The sequence below is a fragment of the Sus scrofa genome, chromosome 4 (genome assembly GCF_054392235.1).
Source record: "Sus scrofa isolate SSC_HxYL_T2T_F1_AM1 chromosome 4, Sscrofa_HxYL_maternal_Yorkshire_Landrace_v2.0, whole genome shotgun sequence".
NCBI classification, from domain to species: domain Eukaryota; kingdom Metazoa; phylum Chordata; class Mammalia; order Artiodactyla; family Suidae; genus Sus; species Sus scrofa.
This window is the reverse complement of record NC_139386.1, coordinates 84,946,589-84,971,892: the sequence shown is the minus strand read 5'-3', so window position 1 is coordinate 84,971,892 and position 25,304 is coordinate 84,946,589. Positions and strand designations below refer to the sequence as shown.

Below are 25,304 nucleotides of genomic sequence, written 5' to 3'. Positions count from 1 at the left end.
ACTTGATTATTTTAGCCACAACCATATGAATTTTACTCTAATAATTATATCTTGCTTAAAAAAGGGATGAAGAATTAGTATTAGAATTTGTTTCCCCAAAGACAATGAGATTAGTACATTTCAATTTCCTCCAAAATCATACTACCAGGTAAGAATTTAGCATTATCTATATTTATGTCTACTTTAAAAATCCAATAATTATTGTAACACAAAATATTCACTTAGAATGATTATAAGCTTTACTGATTTATATGCTCAAGGTGACTCCTTGAATTCCATTCTACCTGTGTTTCTCTACCCAGACATTCTGTTCTCCACAAAACCAATCACTCTAAAAAGTTCTTCACTGTCCTTATATAAATAATCAGTGTATCTACAGGCATATATATATATATATATATATATATATATATATATACACACATGTACGTGTGGCTCTGTGTGCATGTATATGTAGACATACATAATATTTTTTCATATTTTAACCCTAAATTATAATATGCTATTCTTGCTTTTTAAACTTAAAAACTTATGTGATGACACAAACAGTCAAAATCTATGGGATGCTGCAAAAGCAGTGCTCAGAGGGAAGTTCACAGCCACACAGGGCTTCCTCAAAAAAGAAGAAAAATCTCAAATTGACAACTTAACCCACCACCTAAATGAATTAGAAAAAGAACAAGAAAAACCTAAAGTCAGCAGAAGGAAGGAAAGCATAAAGATCAGAGAGGAAATCAATAAAATAGAAATTCAAAAAACAATAGAAAAAAAGCAATCAAACCAAGAGCTGGTTCTTTGAAAAGGTAAACAAAATTGACAAACCTCTGGCTAGACTCACCAGGAAGAGGAGAGAAAAAACCCAGATAACAAAATAAGAAATAAAAAAGGAGAAGTTACAACGAATACTACAGAAATACAAAAAACCATGAGAGAATACTATGAACAATTACATGCCAACAAATTTGACAACCTAGAAGAAATGGACAACTTTCTAGAGATTTACAGCCTGCCCAAACTGAATCAAGAAGAAATAGATCAATTGAACAGACCGATCACTAGAAATGAAATTGAATATGTCATAAAAACACTCCCTACAAATAAAAGTCCAGGGCCAGATGGCTTCAGAGACGAATTCTACCAAACATTGAAAGAAGAACGTATACCCATCCTCCCTAAACTTTTTCGAAAGGTTGAAGAAGGAACACTCCCAAAGACATTCTATGATGCCACCATCACCCTAATTCCAAAACCAGACAAAGCTACCACCAAAAAAGAAAACTATAGGCCAATATCTTTGATGACTATAGACACAAAAATTCTCAACAAAATTTTAGCCAACTGAATCCAACAAAATATCAAAAAGATCGTATACCACGACCAGGTGGGATTCAGCCCAGGTTCACAAGGATGGTTCAATATACGCAAATCAATCAATGTCTTACACCACATTAACAAAAGAAAAGTCAAAAACCACATGATCATCTCAAATAGACGGAAAAAAAGCATTTGACAAAGTCCAACATCCATTCACGAGAAAAACTCTTACCAAAGCAGGTATAGAGGGAACATACCTTAACCTAATCAAAGCCATTTATGACAAACCCACAGCAAATATAACACTCAATGGAGAAAATCTGAAAGCCTTCCCACTAAAATCTGGAACAAGACAGGGATGCCCACTCTCACTATTGTTATAAAACATACTACTGGAAGTCCTAGCCACAGCAATCAGACAAACAAAAGAAATAAAAGGCATCCGAATAGGAAGAGAAGAGGTCAAACTCTCTCTGAATGCAGATGACATGATACTAAATATAGAAAACCCTAAGGACTCAACCCAAAAACTGCTTGAACTAATCAACACATTCACCAAAGTAGCAGGATAGAAGATTAACATTCAGAAGTCGGTCGCATTTCTGTGTACTAACAATGAAATAGTAGAAAAGGAATACAAAAACACAATACCTTTTAAAATTGCACCCCAAAAATTCAAATACCTGGGAATACACCTGACCAAGAGGTAAAGGAAAGGACTTATATGCCAAGAACTGTAAAACATTAATCAAGGAAATTAAAGAAGATGTAAAGAAATGGAAGGATATTCCATGCTCCTGGGTTGGAAGAATTAATATTGTAAAAATGGCCATACTACCCAGAGCAATCGACACATTCAATGCAATCCCTATCAAATTGCCCATGACATTTTTTGCAGAACTAAAAGAAACAATCCAAAAATTTATATGGAACCACAAAAGACCCAGAATTGCCAAAGCAATCCAGAGGAACAAAAACCAAGCAGGAGGCATAACTCTCCTAGACTTCAGGCAATATTACAAAGCCACAGTCATCAAGACAGTGTGGTCCTGGTACCAAAACAGACAGATAGACCAATGGGCCACAATAAAGAACCTGGAAATAAACCCTGACACCTATGGTCAATTAATCTTTGATAAAGAAGGCAAGAACATAAAATGGGAAAAAGCCTTTTCAGCAAGGGTTGCTGGGAAACCTGAACAGCTACATGCAAAGCAATGAAACTAGAACACACCCTCACACCATGCACAAAAATAAACTCAAAATGGCTGAAAGACTTAAATAGAAGACAAGATACCACCAAACTCCTGGAGGAGAACACGGCAAAACATTCTCTGACATCAACCTTACAAATGTTTTCCAGGTCAGTCTCCCAAAGCAACAGAAATAAAAGCAAAAATAAACCAATGGGACCTAATCAAACTGGCAAGCTTTTGCACAGCAAAGGAAACCAAAAAGAAACCAAAAAGACAACTTACAGAATGGGAGAAAATAGTTTCAAATGATGCAACTGACAAGGGCTTAATCTCTAGAATATGCAAGCGACTTCTACAACTCAACAGCAAAAAAGCCAACAACCCAAGGGAAATTGGGCAAAAGAACTGAATAGACAATTCACCAAGGAAGATGTACAGATGGCCATCAAGCACATGAAAAAATGCTCCACATCCCTGATTATTAGAGAAATGAAAACCAAAACTACCATGAGATACCACCTCACACAAGACAGAATGGCCATCATCAATAAATCCACAAATAATGATTGCTGGAGGGAGTGTGGAGAAAAAGGAACTCTCCTGCACCCTTGGTGGGAATGGAAGCTGGTACAACCACTATGGAGAACAGTATGGAGGTACCTTAGAAATCTATACATAGAACTACCATGTGATCTAGCAATTCCATTCTTGGGCATATATCTGGACAAAACTTTCCTTAAAAAAGACACATGCATCCACATGTTCATTGCATCACTATTCACAATAGCCAAAACATGGAAACAACCGAAATGTCCATCAACCCAAATGTCCATCAAACAGATGGTCGGATTAGGAAGATGTGGTATATATACACAATGGACTACTACTCAGCCATAAAAAAAGAAAAAATAATGTCATTTGCAGCAACATGGATGGAACTAGAGACTCTCATCCTGAGTGAAGTAAGCCAGAAAGAGAAAAACAAACACCATATGATATCACTTACATCTGGAGTCTAATATATGGCACAAATGAACCTTCTCACAGAAAAGAAACTCATGGACATCGAGAACAGACTTGAGATTGCCAAGAGGAGAGGGAGGGAGTGGGATGGACTGGGAATCTGGGGTTAATAGATGTAAACTATTGCCTTTAGAATAGATAAGCAATGAGATCCTGCTATATAGCACTGGGAACAATAGGTAGTCACATATGGTGGAGGATAATATGAGGAAAAAGAAGGTATATATGTATGTGTAACTGGGTCACTTTGCTGTACAGTAGAAAATCAACAGAACACTGTAAACCAGCTATAATGAAAAAAATCATTACAAAAAATAATGCACATGCTTACTAATTATGTATGAGTGTTTCACTCACCCTCACCAACAAACTATTTTGCTATTAAACTTCATGATTTTTGCCAATCTGGTAGATGAAAAAGTGTATCTTAATATTGGGACTTGTAAATTTCTCCTGTATGGGTCAGGTTAAACATCTTTTTATCTATTTAAAAGAGATCTGAGTGGGTTTTGTCTTTTTTTTTTTTTTTTTTGCCATTTCTTGGGCCGCTCCCCATGGCATATGGAGGTTCCCAGGCTAGGGGTCAAATTGGAGCTGTAGCCACCGGCCTACGCCAGAGCCACAGCAATGCAGGATCAGAGCCGTGTCTGCAGCCTACACCAATGCTCAAGGCAATGCCGGATCCTTAACCCACTCAGCAAGGCCAGGGATCGAACCCGTAACCTCATTCATTAACAACTGAGCCACGACAGGAACTCCTGAGTGGGTTTTTTTTAAATAAACTATTCCACTCTTTCAAGATACCTATTTTAGGCACAAAATAAAACAGAGTTGTATTTGTATAAAACAGAGTTGAATTTTTTATTGTGATCAAAAGCAATTTTTAGTAAGCAAATTACCCACTTATATTTATGGAAGCCAGTCTTGTTTGGTTTTCATTCTGTCAGTTGTGCCATGCTTTCTGTTTTTATTGCTTTGATTAAAAAAGATTCCACTACATGATCTAATCTCTTCCTTTTGTTAACTATTTATATGTTCTTGATATTTAAAATTCTTAATGAAATGAGAATGATAATTATTTTATAATGCAAAGAAGTATGCATCTCAATCATCATCTGATTTAATGGGGTATTTGTGCCAAATCTTTAGAAAAATTGATCATTTTAATATTCAAATTGTTCCAGAGAAAAATTTCTACTAAAGACATGGTTGAAACATAAATGTTTATTACCACTACCTTCATTTAACATTGTCCTGGAAATATTAGCCAACACAATTCTAAAAGGAAGTAAACTAGGATATAAAAAAGGAGGTAAAATTATTATTATCAGTTGCAGATGATATGATTACATTCCTGGAGAAAACAAGGAAATCAATTTTAAGAAGTATTACATCAATAAGAGAACTTTATTAGGTAGCTGGGTGAAAGATTAATGTACAATATTTATATTACAAACAATACCCAGTTGGATGATCTATAGGAGAAAAAGATTTATGAAAGCAATAGCAACAAAACCTAAGAATATACTTAATAATGAAGAAAGTATAAGAAATAATGAAGAAATATCAATATGAATAAATTTTAAAATTCTTTTGAGAATCATACAATATACAAACACAGATATTCACATACATGTATATACAAACACATGCACACATACACACTTGATTATAAGAAAAGTATAGAGTGCACTTGGAAAGGAATATTAAAAAAATTTTCAAAGTAAATGTCACTGAAGTTAATTTATGCATTGGATGTATTTGTATAAGAGGGTAGTGTGGGACATGTCATTGACTCGAAAAATCATCTAGAAAAATAAGCAAGTGAAGATAATTAGAAATTTTCTGAAAAACTAAAGTAAGACAAGGAAATCATTTTACCAGGTTTTGAGTCTTGTTATAAATCTAATAAAAATTAAAAATTCACGTCTTGCACAAGAGTAGACAGACAAGCTTATGAAAGAAACAAAACTCAGAAGTGTATACCAATACATACAGTTGTATAGTAAATATACAGGAAAAACTTCAAGGTGGTATTGAAAATGTGGATTATATAATAATTTGTGATGAGAAATCTGAGTAGTCACCTGAAAAAAATAAATAAATATGGATTCATATCTCTCCCCAGAAAAAATATGAAATTGATCTAAGATTTAAGTGTAAGAAATGAAATCATAAAAGTAACAGATGAAACCATGAAAAAATTATTCTCTCAAGTGAGGAAATTTTTTCTAAATATAAATAAAATCCAGAAGCCATAAAAACTGATATTAAAAAGATTTTTAAAATATTTTCTATGGTAAGAATCACAATAAATGCAAAAATTAAACAAAAGAATTGAGAGAAAATGTTGGCATAAGAAACAAAAAGCCAATGTCTCCAACATATAGAGTGTCCACTAATCGATAAGGAAAACCTCAATAATCCAGCAGCCAAATAAGCAAACTGTGACTGGAAAAGGAGATACAGACAACTCTTAAATACAAGATGTTTAAGAAATGCTAAGTTCTTCAAATCAGAAGATTGGCCAAATTTAGAAAGTATGATAACCAAGGGGGAAAGGGAGGAGTGGGATGGACTGGGAATTTGGAGTTAATAGATGCAAACTATTGCCTTTGGAATAGATAAACAATGAGATCCTGCTGTACAGCATTGGGAAATGTATCTAGTCATTTATGATGAAGCATAATAATGTGAGAAAAAAGAATGTATATATGTATGTGTGACTGGGTCACCTTGCTGTACAGTAGAAAATTGATAGAACACTGTAAACCAGCTATAATGGAAAAAAAGAAAAACATTTGAAATTTAAAAAAGAGAAAGAAAAAGAAAAAAGAATGATAAATCTATATGGAATAGAGTTCAAGGTAACTGTTTCATACATAGACGGTGTACATCGAAATCAATAAAACTTGTTTGCAGGGCATTTGTCTGTACTAATTGAAATTACACACATCCTTTAACCAGAAAATCCACATTTAGGACTCTATCCTACAGATTTACTTATACATGCGGTAAAGTGATGTATATACAAGATTATTCTCGGTAACCTTGTTTAAAAAAGCAAAGTATGGTAACCACCTGAATATCCATCACTAGAGTACTGTTTATATAAATTGTAGTGTATATACTACAATTGTAATGGTATATTACAAATAGTAAATTAAGAAAAGGAAGTTTTATGTACAGATAAGATGATCTCCAAGGTATGCTTTAAAAAAAAAAAAAAGAGAGAATATTGTGTGCAAGATACAAACATCTGAGTAAAAGTTAATTTATGAGTCAAGACATAGAAACATGAAATATATACCTTAACTCTGGCACTGCATTCTACATTTCAATAGCATCAGAAGACTTACCTCCACATACACTTTTAATTAGAGCCATCATATTTTTTTCCATCTTTTTATTGTTATTTCCCCAATACAATTTTTTTCTACTGTACAGCATGGTGACCCAGGTACACATACATGTATAGATTCTTTTTTCTCCCATTATCATGCTCCATCATAAATGACTAGACATAGTTCTCAGTGCCACACAGCAGGATCTCATTGCTAATCCATTCCAAAAGCAACACTTTGCATCCATTAACCCCTAGCTCCCAATCGATCCCACTCCTTCCCCCTCCCCCTAGGCAACCACGAATCTATTTTCCAAGTCCATGATTTTCTTTTCTGTGGAAAGGTTCATTTGTGCTGTGTATTAGATTCCAGATATAAGGGATATGATAAAGTATTTGTCTTTCTCTTTGACTTACTTCACTCAGGATGAGAGTCTCTAGTTCCATCCATGTTACTCAAATGGCATTATTTTGTTCTTTTTTATGGCTGAGTAGTATTCCATTGTGTAATCTTACTTTTAATTACATTCCTCCCTGGGTAGAATGCCCCAATTTCTTATTTTTGCTTGTCAAAATTGAAGCTCCCATTAGATCTTCCTATAAATTAGTCTTTATATTCTTTTCTTTCATTACAATCTGAACCTTTTTTTTTTAAGTCTACATGATACTGGAAGAAGAGGAGGAAGGGAAAGAAATATCAACTAAATATATAATCTGCCAGATGCTTTAATTCCCCATGTCATTAATTGTATAACAACCATATAACTCAGGTATTATTCAAGTTACAAATGTTGAAACTAGCTTGACAAGATTAGCGAATGTTCCCAGTGTCATACATCTGATAACTGGATGTGCAGAGGTTTGGACTTGGGTCTCCAGGATCTCTGAAATGTCCTTTTTCCACCATACAGTGTTATACTTATGGAATCTATGCCACTTTTCTTCAGAACCCAAACATTTGAGATGTGCACTTCAACAATCTTGATTTACAAATGAGAACCAAAAAAAAAAAAAAAGGCTGAAGATGTTAAGTGCTTTGTAAACTAGTTTGTTAGTGTTGTTGGGGTTGGATAGATGGCCTATAAAAACACATGTAATTAGGACAAGGGATGTAAGGTCAACCTGGTACTTTACACTTTTATAGTAGAATTTAGAATTAGCAGGGTAATTGATAGTCTTTAAAATTAAAATGTTGTCACATACCACAATCTGAGGAGGTTTAGGAATGAAAAGCATAAACATCTGAGAATGAATATCCTTCAGTGAAAATTAATGTCCAGCCATGACATTTATAAGAATGCTTTAGTGTAATTAATTCTTTGCCAAGCATCTTTCTGTGCTCAAGACAAAATGAGTTCTTGACATTCTGATACAAAGTCCATGTGCCCGACAATAAAATCCTAAGGTCTCCAGTGCTTACATGCCTCCTCCCTTCAATATCTGGCTCCCATCCCACAGGCTCTACCACTCTAGCTCAGGAAGTAGGCAATTTCCTGCCCTGACTGAGCCGGATATTAAGACCTCTTTGTTCCTTATCTCTAAAAAATAACACCTCCCTGTAATAGTTCAAATGGCTGACGGACTCATGGTTGGTTGTACCTGCCTAAAGGACTCTCCGCTGTTCTTTCACATTAACATTGACAGGGGCAGAGTGATTTTATTCTAATCGTGAAGTGTTGTGGGGTGATGTGGAACATGGTGGATTATTATAGTTTGTAGATTGTCTGCTATTAGGCTAGAGAAGATTTTTAAAAGATCTACAAAGATAGAAGATCTTTCTATGTCTCCCCTGCCCTCAACTCTCCTACAAACAAACTTAAAATTTTATGTCAATTTGCATTTACGGAAGCATCCTCTCTCATATGAGACATCTTAAATGGATTCATTCACATTGATGCAGACAAAACTAAAACTTCTAGGCTGTGTAATATGGACAATTTAACTATTCTTCTTGGAGGCAATACATACAGAGATAACAACTGCTGACAACTTCTTGGTACATCCCAATGTATAAAGACACATAACATATCGATCTGTACACATAGGCTGTGTTCTCTACTTGACTGATGGTTAGTAATAACCATCTGCACATCCACAGCTTGTCCAGTTTCCAGACTTCTGCCATTTGGTGGAATGTTCTTAATACAATATTCCTATTCAACACTTCAAAGCCCTTTCAAAACATTTCACTTTTCATGTAATGCATGCCCCACATTCCAGCTTCCTCTGTTTGGAGCCCTGATACCAGGAAAAGCTAAAAACAGTTCATCATGATAACCAGGAATAGAAAATAAGACTTAGAAGTAAAAATGTAGGGAGCACACTCTGCCGTCCTCCTTCATTAGCAGGGTCAAGGAATCAAAATATTTTAGAGCTCAGAAATCTTACAGACCATTTAGTCTCAGCAGCTTATCTTATAATTGTGGGAATTGGGCAGGATAATTAACCACATTTTAAGTAGTGGGATGGAAAATCTTCCAGGTAAATGAAACTACATCTCTATAGACACAGGGATGCTGACTGAGCTGCTGGGATACAACTCTGACTAGACAGGCAGGTCAGGAAGAAAGAGAACTCAAGATTAAATAAGTAGGGTTGAACTGATTTACAAAGGACCTTGAAATTTCCATCTGCAGTTTGCAGATGAATTTTTCAGTTTCCTGGGAATTTAAACATTGAACCATGTAGTTTACATTTGGAAAGAAATTCAGGATCTCAGCTTTTATTCCTTGCCTTCATTATACTTACTTTATTTAGCTGTATTTTTAAAGTGTATTTCATTTAAAAGTCTTTAGCATTTACTAGATTATAATCTTTATAGTATTTGGCCCAATTGTCATGCATATAGCAAGTATTGCAAAACTGTCTGTTGAACAAATAAGGTTATCTGAATTAACCTTCTACATAAAGATGATTATCTTTTTTATAGCTTCCTTAATAGTTGATTCTCTAAATGGTCTTAAGTATTCCCAATGATGAAGCCTGACCATTGCCAAGGCCCTTGTCTGGCTGCCATTACTTAGAAGGAGCTGATTTCTTTTGGAAGAAAGTAGACTTTAGGCTATAAGGGTATTCTAGGTCAAAGGACATGATAAGTTTGAATGCTTCTTAAGTTTTTGGTAGGCACTAGACTTTAGGTAAGATACAAGGAAATTAACTATATGAGGACTTTTTGCACTTCTCAAACAGCCTTATGGAATTTGACATTACTATACCTATTTTCCACATAAAGTAACTGAGTCTAAGCTTTGAGTTCTTTGTTCAAGACAACATAATGGTGAAATTGATTTGAAACCAGGTGTGGCTTGGGAGTTCAAATTCTTCCTCACTTACTACACTTCTTGCATTAAAAAAAGTATAAACCAGGAGTTTCTATTGTGGCTTATTGGGTTAAGAACCCAACTAGTATCCATGAGGATGTAGGTTGGATCCCTGGGTTAAAGGGATCAGTGGGTTAAAGATCTCTCCTTGTTGTGAGCTGTGGTGTAGGTCACAGATGTAGGTCAGATCCAGTGTTGCTGTGGCTGTGGCTTAGGCCTGCAACTACAGCTCCAATTCAACCCTAGCCCAGGAACTTCTATATGCCACAGGTGTGGCCCTAAAAAGAAGGGAAAAAAGTATAAAACAAAATTACTACCCTCAAATAAATCACAGTATAGCTGGAGAGACATATTTGTAAACACCCACTATTGTATTTATTGCAAGTATATAAAATGCACGAAGAACAAAGAAAGCTGTTAGTTTAGCCTGGAGTTTGGAAATGTCAGGAAACACTTCACCAAAGCAATGGCTTCTAACACGGGTCATGAAAATGACTATCAGGAGGAATCAACTGACTTATCAGGAAGAGTCTCCCAGAAGGAGTCCAAGAACTCAGCTGGGAACACATCCAAGTCAATATGTAGTATTTTAAGTGGGGTTTTTATAAAGTCTTGTTTGCTTGATACATAAGTACCCCCTTAAATCCTTCCACCTATGAGTATATATGTGTGCTCACACACACACACACACACACCACCACCACCACCACCACCACCACCATCATATAATACATCCCACTGTCATAATGTTGTATCTGGAAAGATTGTCTCAGTGCTCTTTCTACTACACTCACTACCTCTGAGCATTAATAAATAAGGCATTCAGTTTATGTGTTTACAAAAGGAATTTTAAATGCCGGACATGGATAATTTAACTGACCCGATTTGAATTACAAAAAATCGTCTAACACCAAACTCCAGCATAGAGAGTGAATACAGACTAGGTAGCAGTAGAGAAATTTCCAGAACTTCTAAGGTTCATAATAGAAATTGGTGAATGCTCTCTGCAATTTGCTTTTAAAGAGGATGGAACCAGTCTCTCATGGAAACAGATACCTTCCTATATGTTTATTGCACATAAAAAATAAAAGACTGTATTTGGCTTTAAGGCAACCATGCAGACCACTTAACTTTCTTGCTTAGAGGATACTCAATAGGGAATTTAAAATAAAAACTCCAACTTGTGCATCACATAGAAAACTATCCAATATCAATGAGCTAATAGCAAATCAAACTTGCTGGTATTACAGTATTAAAACAGGATGACAGAGGATATTGGAGATATTCAGTAAGTGGTTGATTTGTGATTATTGCTTAGCTGTTAATAGGTACTGTGAGAACAATGACCTTTCAAAGAAAACATTGCTGCTCCTGAGCAATGCCCCAGTCACTCAATAAACTTTGAATCATTGGCAGCAAACACTCAATTTTGTTATGTCCACCCAACACAAACCCATATAGCATCCAACGAAGCAAGAAGTAATTGTGTATAGAAGATGGACTGGATACAACACCCATACCCACTTTATAGCTCATCAGTGATACTGAGGCTGAGAGTGGCTTGTGTCAGGGATTTTGGCACATTTCTACTAACAGGTTAAGAGAAAATATTGAAAAATGATGGAGGGAAGTGATATGAACAGTGTGTGGAAAGAAGTCTAATTTGAGATTGGACCTGATTTCCTTAGTCTTGAACTTGATATGTCTCCAGATCCCAATACTGCATGGTTTGTACAACTGGATAGTCTTAATGAGGTCATGGAAGATGATGTGGAAGTGACATTAACTCCTCTCAATGAGTCCTTGGAGAGCTAGTGCTGTTACTGCTGCTGCTGAAGAGAATTCAGAAAGTTTTCCAGTGCAAAGAGCTTTAACATGTTCAAGGGAGCCAAATATACTTCTGAGGCCCTAGATATGGGATCCACAGTGGTGAGGTGTTAAAGAAGATGCCAATAGCATGACCCATAATGAAATGAATTAGGAAGAAGGGAGAAAAGAGATATCTTTAGAAAAACACAGTCCTATCTGGAAAGAAGCAGAAGAATATCGACCCAGGAAGAGAAAGTTGAGGGAACTATGCCTCTAAACAGTGTGGTTCTTCTTCCATGTTGTCTTCCATGTTATTACCTTTTTTAGGGAAGATAATCTTGAAACTTTTAAAACTAGGACTATTAGAGATAAGCACTTCAAATCCATTATTATACTGCTGAGAAAACTGAGGGCCCAGAGGTAGAGACTGACCCAGCACTGTGTAAATATTATCTGGTCAACCAGGACTGGAGTTTGTCTAACCAAGACTAGAGCTTGTCTTTCAGACGTCTAATGTTTTCTAGTTTAGGGATCAAAAGACTCTGGATCTGGTTTGTATACATATCCAAACTTTGGAACTCAGCAGATAATTTTTAAATTGTTACTCATTTTCCTTATTTCCCTAATTCAACAGGGAAAATCCTACTGAAAATAATATTTTCCATATTAGCAAGCTAAATAAATTTAATTTAAAAATATATACAGGACTACTCAGTTAATTAAATGTAATTGACATTTACTTCACAATAATGAGCATTTATGAACCAACTCATTAATTAAATATTTCAATTTATAATTCAGCTTAAGATTAGCCTTTTTTTTTTTTTTTTGGGCTTTTGTCTTTTTTGTCTTTTGTTGTTGTTGCTATTTCTTGGGCCGCTCCCGCGGCATATGGAGGTTCCCAGGCTAGGGGTTGAATCGGAGCTGTAGCCACCGGCCTACGCCAGAGGCACAGCAACGCAGGATCCGAGCCGCGTCTGCAACCTACACCACAGCTCACGGCAACGCCGGATCGTTAACCCACTGAGCAAGGGCAGGGACCGAACCCGCAACCTCATGGTTCCTAGTCGGATTCGTTAACCACTGCACCACGACGGGAACTCCAAGATTAGCCTTTAAATTTTCTAAAAATAGAATTACTTCATTGATACAACCTGACATTATTTTTTGTTACCCAGTTTTAAGTGGAAGAACATATACCAGATGTTTGAATTCATAGAATACTGATTCTTAAAAAATGTATCATTTCTATTTGTCCTTGTATTTTCTTAAATATCTTTGCTGTTAACTAGGATATCAAATGCATTATGCCAACATTTATCCTTCCACATTCCACATCTAGGGCTAGAATGAAAGGTAGATTTCACTAGTAATTAGAGATACTTTGAAAAACTATAAGATAAAGGATATCTAGATGTAGTACCATCAGATGATAGAAAAGTGTATCAACTAAAGAAGATAAAAAAAGAGTTGAAAGCACAATGACCTTCAGAGTATTACTTGCTGATGACTGTTAATAATTTAAAGATACCCCCTAAGAATTCTCACTTCTTAAGCAGAAAAATGACACAATAGTGTTTTCCTTGTCCCATGAAGTCAGTTGTTGCCCATCTTGTCCCAAAACCATTTGTTCTGTAGTTTAAAAACTACATTTAATTTTGAAGTATGCATAAGCCAAATCCATATTTTTATCGCCAAAGATGCTAAAAACATATCCTGTGCTCCAAAATTTTAGTTTATTTTTAGCATTTGAGAAACTGTTTTTTGCATTTGTCAGAGCCACCTGCTACTGTCTTCCATATCTAGAGAGGGTTAATAGAACCAAAAACTGGAAGACACAGAGTTTGAATAAAACATGTTCAATATTACATTTTTAGTATCTAAAAAACAAGTCAGAGTTCCCTTCATGGCTCAGCAGTTAACAAACCTGACTAGGATCCACGAGGATGCAGGTTCGATCCCTGGCCCCACTGAGTACGTTAAGGATCTGATGCTGCTGTGAGCTGTGGTGTAGATCTCAGACATGGCTCAGATCTGGCATTCTGTGGCTGTGGTGTAGGCTGGCAGCTACAGCTCCAACTGGACCCCTAGAAGCCTGGGAACCTCCATATGCTGTGGGTGCAGCCCTTACCAAAAAAAAAAAAGCTAAAAAACAAGCAGACAATAAAAGATTTTTGAAAAGCTACAGGAAAAAATAAAAGCTTGATATAATCTTCTCACCTGGTAGAAAAACTCAGAACACAGAAAGTAAATGGAGCAAGCATCCCTCCCCCTCTCCTCACCCATCTTGGTCTTCCACTTTTGCAGGCAGGGCATAACATAATTTGCAGAGAAACATGAGGATTTTTCTTTATCAAAGAGGGGCAGAGGTTATAAAAAGGTTGAGAAACACCTTTAGAAACCCACCAGCTGGAGAACTATTTAAACATCACCAGGGACCACATATTCTCCCCATGAGGCATGCTGCAGGAAGGAGATGAATTGAAGCCTTTAATCTCTTCTGTGGTAAATGGAGCCCCCAAAATCAGATTATAAACATTGGAATACTAGCTCAAGTGGTTCTACCAAAGCTTTTATTGCAGTGACTCTTTCAGACCTTTGTTGTTATCAGTTCTCTTAGGAATAGTCAAATGAACAAGATTCCTGAATAAGGATTCGCTTCTTTACACACTGCTAATCCTACATACATTTAAAAAGAAAAATGAAAAAAAGTACTCTTATAAAAGTCAATTTTATATACATTTAATGAAGGTTACTCTTTTGTAAATGACCTTTCACTTAAATGAAACTTGCAATGATATACACAAGTTTTCTATAAGAGCCAAGTAATTTTTGCTTGTACTAAGAGTCTGCTTGCCTTCTGCTATGAAGTATATGACTTCAGTACCTTCCATTAGATTTTTATGCCTTTGTATCATTGACATCCTTGCTCTGTGTATTTTCAACCCTGTTTTTTCAACGTGGTTTCTCATTAATATTAGATTTTTGAGTAAAAGTAATATTTCTCTCTCTCTCTCTCTCTCTCTCTCACACACACACACACACACACACACACACTCATCTCTCTTTGGGCAATAATGACCAATTCAAGATGATTTGAGCAGCACTAAAGAAATATAGATATGACAAGACTGATATCTCATCTGCTGCTGAATTTCTGAACATTTCAGGAAAGTTTGTGTTATTAATGACAGTTCATGGTTGTAAGTACATATTTATATCATCAAAATTACCAGCTGACACTTGAGCTTATATTGATAGAACGACTACTATGATTACATTATAAAGGGATTAATGTAGTGATGCTAGGCTGTGGGTGATTGTTAACTTTGAGTCTTGCTCAGTGCTTGGCTGATAACCCAGTTAGACCAAAGAGACATCAAGATTGCAGAATCTCAGACAACAGTGAAGGTTGTTTCAGTGGAGTAGTGTAATAGAAATGCCTACACAGCTCAGTAAACTTATTACATCTTCTGGCAGGAAGGATGACTGTTTACTGTCATTTAAAAAGTCCCACTCTATATATGGCAAGACTAGATCTGGCTAAAACTGCAGAGCTGGGCTGCTAAGCAAAGTGCTGGGCAAGACAGTTGAAGTAATTGGGAGATAGACTCAAATAAGGTGATAAGACATTATGGAAAACAGAGAGTTTGGGATCATACATAGCAGCTAAGTCAATCTTCCCCTCATGCCAAGATGGGCAACTCCAAATTCTTTTGCTGTATGCAGATGGTTTATTCTAGTGGACATCTTGGGACTTGGCAACAGTTACATGTTCATGAGATGGATTTAACTCTTGAGACGCTTGAATGGTAGTGGGTCCCTGACATCAAACTCAGAAGACTTCTATGAAAACTGTTTAATTGTGGGTAATTAGCATCAGCCATTGCATTTTTAAGACTGATCACTGGTGATAAACATCATATGACATTACTTATATGTGGGATCCTAAAAAATGATACAAATGAACTTATTTATAAAACAGAAACAGACTCATAGACTTCAAAAACAAACTTATGGTTACTAAAGGGGACAGATGGACTGGGGGTCTGGTATTGGCATATGCACACTATTGTATATGGAACGGATGGCCAATGGGGACCTGCTGTATAGTGCAGAGAACTTTACCCAATATTTTGTAATAACCTATATGGGGAAAGAATCTGAAAAAAGTAGATATGCATATATGTATAACTGAAGCATTATGTACACCAGAAATTATCACAACATTGTAAATCAACTACAATTCACTAAAATTTTTAAAAATGAAAAAAAAACCTAACAATGCCTTTACCTCTGATATGTCATCATGCTAGAAATAATCTTTAAAAAAAAAAAAGACCAATCACTGAATATTTTTGTCATTTCATTGTCTTGAAAGCCAAAGCAAGTTCACATGAGCCAATTTTCTAGTTGATAAAGAAAAGAAATAGATGTCAAATATAAGATGTCATTGATAATTGGATACATATTAAGAAGCTGTAACACAGACCTATACTACTAGGACTACTCTTAAATGGAGAGTTAATTTCAAAGGACTCACCATAGTTAGCCTAGTGAAGGAAATAAAAGTAGAACCTCCTAAGTCTTTTAGTCCAGGCTTAATTATTTGCTCAGAGACTTACTCTTGGACTTAATGATAATTGCTAGATTTTCTTTGGAACCTAATGAATAATTTCTGACATTTGAGCCTCCACATGATATAAAAGGGACTCTGCAATTTGGAAATGAGAGAAACAAACATTCTGCATATTGGTTATCTCTCATTCAATATGGGCTGGATAAATTGAGAGTATTTTCACATTTTTGATGTCAACTTCTAGATCACCGATATGATTAACATTCCATTTTCTCAATCCTTATGATGCTTTCATTTCCAGACTGTAAGTTCTACTTAATATTTGAGTATCTACTATACTGCAAACACTGATACTCAGATAAATATGAAATATTTTTTGTCCACGAGGCAGTAATTGCATAAAAACGTAAGTTAATCTCAAAAGGAAGTGGAGTTGGTCACCTGGGGTACAGTTTCTTACTAACAGAAACAATGTTGTGAAAGGACAAAAGCAAAATTTGGTGTTAACATGTTTCATTTTTTTTTTTTTCCTGGAAAAGGAGACCTTAGCTTTCATCGGATTAAATGTTGATCAAGATCATTGTTTTGTAGTCTGAGTTGTAGATTCTATTTCCATATAGCACTGGATATCTATTATTTCTGAGATAAAGGAGCTGATAGTTTATTACAATTTTACTTTATAAAGAGAGAATACCTGATAGGATCTGAAGTAAGGAACTGAAATAACCTCTAGTGATTTTAGTTTAAAAAACTGTTTTTTCTTGGTGCAACCAGCCATAAATCTGCCTCATTTAGATGGATCTGGTTTATTGCTTGGGAAGGGAGGAGATGGAAAGGTGAAAGTCTCAGAAACAATTAAAATCAAAAAAATCTTAAAGTATTAAAGAACATAATCAGAAATGTGAAAGCATGAGCAGCAGAATATAATTCTTAACAAGCGATTGAAATAAACTCAAATTTTAAACAAACTTAGGACTAACAGTGGTTTTAAAATTACTTCTTGCTAAAGCCAAATCTCTTAGGAAACTATTTGGCCTATTTTAGGCCAGAGATAGATAGGTATAGATAGATGGATAATGGAGATAGATAGGTAGATATACATAGATAAATCATGAATACTAGATTGCCTAAAATTCAAAGCCATGGCGTAGTCTTATTTTACTAGCAGTTTTTGAACAGCAGAACAGACAATCAAGTAATGTAAGTTTTAAAATATGGTGAACAATCTGAAATAGTAAGAGCCAATATAGAATAAGTCACCAAAACAATAAAGAGAATTAAATGAAGTTAAGTTTTGCCTACCTATTTTCAAGCAAGCCAGAACCCCCTATGTGAAATATTATCATTTGGGATTCTCAGCTTTGGAAAGAATATCATAACTGAGTGCCCATTACATTGTGGACACTACAGTATATATTATTATAGTGTTATATATATATATGGTATAGTAGACACTTGGTAAATATGTTAAGTGAATGGAGACTGAAAATTCCAGAAATTCCCCTACCATCACAAAACTTGTAGCACTTCCAAATGTTAATGTCTGGGCTCTAAGATGAATCCACCAGGAAGAGAGCTCTTATTAATATTAAAAATATGGGACTAGTTTTCCAGAGCTGAGTCAGAAGGTGGCAATAACAGGAAGCAAAGGAAAGAGGGGAGGGAGGATTTGTAAATGAAGTATGTACATTATATTTGCTGAAACACCAAGACCAGCATGTATCTACAGCCAGTACCTGATTGGTAAAGGGGGTAGTAGTTTATTCATTCTTATAAAACCAAGCTTTCCATGGTCAAGATTTCTGTGATTTAATAAATGCCTAAACATGGATTTTTATATATATGTGTGTATGTGTGTGTATGCTGGGTAAGGTGCAGCATGCATAAATCAGAACTCAATACAAAATTCTACTCATAAATGACAGATTTTTCAACAGTCTGACCTTAACCTTAAGTAAATAAAAGCACTTTTGTGTTTGAAATATACCCATTCATGATATATCCAACTCATTTTATCTTGTTTCCATATGGATGGGACTGGCAATGGGGGAAACAATGACAAATCTGTTTCAACTGAAAGTATTCTACCAACTCTTCCTCCTCTCCAATCCATCTCCTGTTCTCTGGCCTCCCAGCCCAGTGGTTCCAAGAGCAGGAGTGGCATAAGAATGCCAATGGAACATGATGGAGGATAATGTGAGAAAAGAATGTATATAAATGTATGTCCAGGTTACTTTGCTGTACAACAGAAATTGACAGAACACTGTAAATCAATCATAATAAAAAATTTTTTTAAATAAAGTTACCAAAAAAAAAAAAAAGAATGCCAATGGCTGCAATTACTGTTGGCCGCATCTTTGAACTTCGGCACTTGCCCATCTAGCACTGGAAACAAAGGTCTCTGCAGCCCCACTATCCAGTGCTGTGCTGTCTTTGTCTTCAGCGTTCATCACTGAGGCAAAGTGAAGGCCAAACCTTCCATTCCGGTCCTCAATCCCCTCCCCCAGCAGAGCATGGGATAGGCATTAAGTAAGGCCTTTCTCAGAGAGCATTTCCCCCACTTGAGCATTCTCTCACAAGCCCTCTTTGTTCCCTGCCCTCCGCCCCATCTATATGCTGCAGCAGCAGTCACCCAGATGTTCTCTATCAAAGCCTCAGCCATGCCAGCAAACTTTGGCACGCATGAAAGTGCACTGAGTACTGGCCCTCCAGAAATACCTTTCCCCCCTCTGATTTCTGCAAATATTTTTAAATGTTAATGGGTTCCACTCACCCACAACCTAGGGGGAGGTTACAGAACAGGGCTCTGTGTGTCCAGCAAATTAGCAGCCTGAGGATACTGCTTGGCGCCTGGGTTCTGTCCCACCCTCAGGCCTTGGCTGGGGTTCTCCAACCTTGAATTGTTGAGGCCAGTTTGCCAGCACATAGCTTTCTAGTGACAGAGGTTAGACGAGTGGTTGACAGGAAAGTTGCTCCAAGCTACAAAAAAGAAAGGGCCCTATCTTGCTCTGAAGTTTCTGAGAGCAACAGAGATCCTTTGAGCATCACTGAAATAAGATTTTGAAATGTTCATTTTGCCTCTTACTCATCTTCTCCCCCCCTTTTTTGTTAAAAAAAATATTTTCTAGTTCAATACATAGGCACAGAACAATGTGATGTGTACATGGGAACTTTGGGTTATCATGTCCATTTGGAGGCAATTTAAACATAGAAAATGGAATATTAACAGAATATTCCAGGTGCGAATTTTAATAAAATGGAAATATGGATCTTTCATATGGAGATAGGAAAGTGATATGTATTTGGAGGGAGAAGAGTGGATGGCATATACATTCATCGCAGGAGAGACTTATTCATCTTCCTTGCATTGAGACAGGGTGACAGCTGTTTTAGGGACCAGCTGGAGACCCAGTTTCAAAAGATAATTGAAAGCCACCTTTGAAGATCCTTTGTTTCTAATCCTGTACTGACAATCTCACCAGTCACCCTGCAAACAAATTGCTTAAATGTCATCACCTTCAGGGCCTTGTTCTCCATGGCTAAGGCTCCCTTGATGCTCACAAAGTCACAGTGCTTGAAGCAGGTAGCCTACACGCCTTGTTCCTGCCCATGCTGGGGAAGTAGAGAATCTGGCTCTCAGGTTTTGGGTCTCCTGGATTCAACCTTTAGACAATCACATGATTATCCAAAGACTTCCGAATGTGCCAGTTATTCTCTTGCTTCAGGTGAAATTTTATTCTACCACTTTTTAGTGAGGAGAAGTTAGACAATGAGGAGGACCTCAGTGAGATTTGACTGCAGAGCAAATAGAAGGGTATACAATCTGAGTGACTTTTCAGAATCTTGAGAAGTAAAGCCACGTACTCACACATCAAGCCTGGGCCCTGAGGAAGGAAATCTCACTTTACTGCCTAGGTTCATGTGATTTTGCTATTCTACCATCCTCATTAACATTTTAAATATGTATCTATTTGTGTGTTATTTATTTTTTATTTAAATCTTCCAGAACAGTCTTACCCAAGCAAATGGCATGATTGTTCATTAGAGGAGTTTCCCCAAAGACCCATCAACTCTTCAACAGTAAACATCAATAGACAAATAATACTCAGATTCTTTGGAATCCCTTGACTCAAAATCTTCCCCTTGCACTTTCTACCAATCTTAGACTTCTTACCCAATCCTACTCTAGTCCCCACATTGAGAGCAGATTTAAACTAAATTTCCAACCCTCAATAAAATTTTGACATTTCCCCCTTCCTCTTCCCAGATACTGCCAAAGCTTTGCAAGGTGGTGCTTATTACCATACCACAGTAAGCATTACATTCAGCTCTATCTTACCCACGGATTGTATTGATGATAGAATAAAATTTCACCTTTTGCTTATCAACAACTTGAGATGGAACTAAGATTTTTAAATTTTGAATTTTATGCTTAACCTGGGGGAATAGGACAGTTTTTTTAAATTTTCAATCTTCTTTCTCTCAAAATTCTCCTTCTCTATTATGTAAAAAGCCCTGAGATAATTTAAAATGCAAATTGAGAACTTCCATTATGAGTTAATTCTAAAATGAAATTTAAATAATTTTAAGAAGCAAAACTGCTTTTAATAAACTAAAAATATAATCAGGGACCATGTCTTTAATCTCCAAATTTAAGTGATCACAAATTAATTACTTTGGTGCAAACCAAAATACCTTTAAATAGTTATGTAACTGTCAAATCATCTGGACTTTTTAGTTGTGGAAAACATAGCCTACGGAATTCTACTGGTGGCAGTCCTTGCAATTGTGACTCGCCCTGGGTCCATATTGATATGTTTCAACATTGGAACTATCTTAATATCAGGCAAAAGTGTGTAACCAGACAGATAAAGGACACAAGGAACCTCACTAAATTTATTTTCAATCAGCAACCAAACAAAGCACAATAGTAAGATAGGTGAGTCACCAAAGAATGTGGTAATAATGACACAGGCCACTAAAAACTCTGGAGAGGTGTACTGGGTCAAAGGAAAGAACTTTAAGATAATCACTGCCCTATCTCCAAGTGCCTTAGTTTAAATAAAGAAGCAGAAGCAGTAGAAGATAAGAAGAAATCCAGTGAAGATTTTAAATACAAGTGCCTTTCTCAGGCTAAGCCAGTAGACTCTAGGAGCCTGAAAAAATTTTGGCTTTTCTTTCAAAGGGATCTGCAAGTTTGAGGACCACTGCTATACACTCTAAATCCTTACTTAAATAAACATAAGTAGACTTCGGTTTAAGAAGGCAAGCTAAACATATTTGTTCATCTCCTAAAATTCAGGGAAAGCATAAATAAATAAATTCCAAAAAATAAAATGTGTCAACTAAGTATCTCTCTCTCTCTCTCTCTCTCTCTCTCTCTCTCTCTCTATCTATCTATCTATATATATATATATAAAACAAAACGGGATGCTGTGAAAAAGAATCAAACTTTCCAGAAATTATCATAATTAATGAAATATGGGCTGAATTGCAGAATGAATGGGACTCAAGATTAAATCAGTGAGAAGGGTATACTGAAAAATTCTATCTTAATTCAGTGAAAAATCAAAGAGATTAAAAGGATGAGAGGAAACTTGAGATATATAGAGTAGATCTAAAAGTTCTAACACGCATTTAGTAGGAGTTCAAGGAAGACAAAATTAAAAAACAGGAGGAAAAAAATAAATAATCAAAACAATAAAGAATAGCAACAACAAAATCTCCCCTAGAGAGTCCCTTCACAATGGAAGAACCCATTGATAGCAGTGAGAGAATAACATTTTATTAAAATATATGAACTCCAACAATAAGTATTAAACTATGTAAGAGACAAAGAGTTTAATTAAATAAAAAGGAAAATTTATTAAAATATATGAACTCCAACAATAAGTATTAAACTATGTAAGAGACAAAGAGTTTAATTAAATAAAAAGGAAAATTAAAAGAGCAGCAGGGCAGGTCTCTTATCTGCAACAAAGTATGCTAGAAGATAACGGAACAATTTATATATTAATTAGGGGAGTCCCCTTCATGGCTCAGTGGTAATGAACAGACTAGTATCCATGAGCATGTGGGTTTGATCCCTGGCTTTGCTCAGTGGGTTAAGGATCAGGAATTGCCAGGAGCTATGGTGTAGGTCACAGATGCAGCTTTTGTATCTGACATTGCTGTGGCTGTGGCGTAGGCCAGCAACCACAGCTCTGATTAGACCCCCTAGCCTGGAAATTTCCATATGCCATGGAGGCGACCCTAAAAAAACCGATATATATATAATGGAAAATTATAATTTACATACAAAGCTAAACTATCATTTAAAAACCAGGGCAAGTAATAATAATACGAAAAATCTAAGAGTTGAGCACCAATAGTCTTTCTGAAAAAATACAAAATAGTGTACTATCACTAACGACAGAATTTAAGAGGTTAATATTTCTCACATTTTGCCTTATTAGCCTCTTTATTTATGTCTTTTTGTCTTTTTAGGGCTATATCTGTGGCATATGGAGCTTCCCAGGTTAGGGGTCTAATTGCAGCTGTAACTGCTGGCCTACGCCACAGGCACAGCAATGCCAGATCCAAGCTGCATCTGCGACCTGCACCACAGCTCACTGCAACGCAGGATCCTTAACCCACTGAGCAAGGCCAGGGATTGAACCCACAACCTCATAGTTCCTAGTCGGATTCGTTTCCACTGTGCCATGACTGGAACTCCCATTATTGGCCTCTTTCTTAAATTCTGTTTTCAGTTACATTATTTTACATTTTTTCAGAAAGATGATCGGTGTCCAACTCTTACGACTTTTCATATTATAAAGCCTGCGGTTAAGATCAAATACCAATTGATAAATGACTCTAAAGGTAATTCAATTGCTGAGAAATTATTCATCAGCAATCAGAAACAATGGTAGAGGAGGATGCAAATACACTCAAAGCAATCACAATAATTCCAAAAAAAATCTTCAAATGTAATTTGATGAGGCAGTGCGTTGTTAGAGAAATTTTCCTAAAGGATCTGTCTGCTCTAGGACATAGAGGAGATTTAGATTCTGATTAATTATTGATGTTGATAGAAAAATTGATATTAGTATGTTGTTATAAATGTATAAATCAAAGTATTTATTTTTAAATTAGTATAACATAACACTGCAAATTATTTTCTCCTCTGCTTTAACCTAAAAAGGTTCAGAACCACAACTGTGATGTAGCTCCAGAAAGTATATGAGACCTTGAAACATGGTTTTTATAAACTAAACTTCCCTCATTCCTGGCTCCATTTTATTTTTTCTACTCTTCTTTTCCCTTAATTTGGATTTTCTCATTTCTTTTAAAGAAAAATACTTCAGTAAATGTGTGCAGATATGCACATATCCAATATATATAAATGTGTGTGTTTGTGTACATACACATCAGCTTAAATTCTTTCTGGCCTAGGCAGGAATATAAAGTGTACAAATTTGTCATTTCTTCCTTTTTGTCTTTTTTTGGGGGGGGGGGCCGCACCCATGGCATATGGAAATTCCCAGGATAGGAACTCAAAGACTAGGGGTCAAATTGGAGCTGTAGCTTCCAGCCTACACCATAGCCACAGCAATGCCAGATCTGAGCCACATCTGCAGCCTACACCACAGATCACATCAATGCCAGATCCTTAACCCACCGAGCAAGGTCAGGGATCAGGCACGCATTCTCATGGATACTAGTTGGGTTCATTAGCACTGAGCCAAGATGGGAACTCCTTATCATTTCTTGATATATGATTTTAACTAAAAACCAGGGTACAGTTTATCCATATTAGTATTTAATCTCCATTTTATTAATATAATCCAAATAATGGAGTTCCTGTTGTGGCGCAGTGGTTAACGAATCCAACTAGGAACCATGAGGTTGCGGGTTCGATCCCTGCCCTTGCTCAGTGGGTTAAGGATCCGGCGTTGCTGTGAGCTGTGGTGTGGGTTGCAGACGTGGCTTGGATCCTGTGTTGCTGTGGCTCTGGTGTAGGCCAGCATCTACAGCTCCGATTGGACCCCTAGCCTGGGAACCTCCATATGCCATGGGAGAGGCCTAAGAAATGGCAAAAAGACAAAAAAAAAAAAAAAAAAATAATACATATATATATATATATATATATATATATATTCCAAATATTACCTGGCGCAGAAATGTCTTAACCTTAATTACAAACTGTCCTTCTGAATATTAATGACAGCTTCTCTGTATCTCTTATCCACATATATTCAACCTAATGTAAATTCAATTACCTAAAAGAAACAGTTTTTCAATATTCGAAGTGATTGGCTAACTACAGTAATCTTAAAAAAATAAACAAAAAAATCAAACAAAAACAATACTTGAAGGTAAAGAGTGCATTAAGAGCACAAAGTCATGTATCAGATTGCGTGGGTTAATCCCAATTACTACCTGTGCCACCTTGGAAAAATTGCCTAAACTCTGTGTTCCTCAGTTTCCTCCTGCAAAATTGGAGAGATAAGAAGAATGTTGTTGTAAGGATTCAATGAAGTAATCATGAGAAACTCTTAGAACAGAATGCCAAAATAAATGTTAGCAATAATTATTTTAATATTTTCCTAGAAGATCTCTTTCCAAAAAACATTTCAGCATTCTGTCATACAAATGATGATTGTTTTGAGGGATCCAGATCAAAGTTTATTTAGAGTAGAACAAAAGTCTTTATGAATAAGTAACATAAATAAAAAATG

The 25,304-nt window shown here is 36.0% G+C and overlaps 2 long non-coding RNA genes across 4 annotated transcripts in view; both read right to left on the bottom strand.

Annotated features, from left to right (window-relative positions):
- Window positions 1-25,304, bottom strand: part of LOC146403906 (uncharacterized) — a 62,283-nt gene that overhangs the window by 19,862 nt on the left and 17,117 nt on the right. The window lies entirely within an intron of this gene.
- On the bottom strand, window positions 7,346-14,858 carry LOC146403907 (uncharacterized). The gene is made up of 2 exons (XR_014843887.1): window positions 13,119-14,858; window positions 7,346-12,818 (listed from the first exon to the last, which is right to left on the bottom strand). It is a non-coding gene; the product is annotated as an uncharacterized LOC146403907 (long non-coding RNA).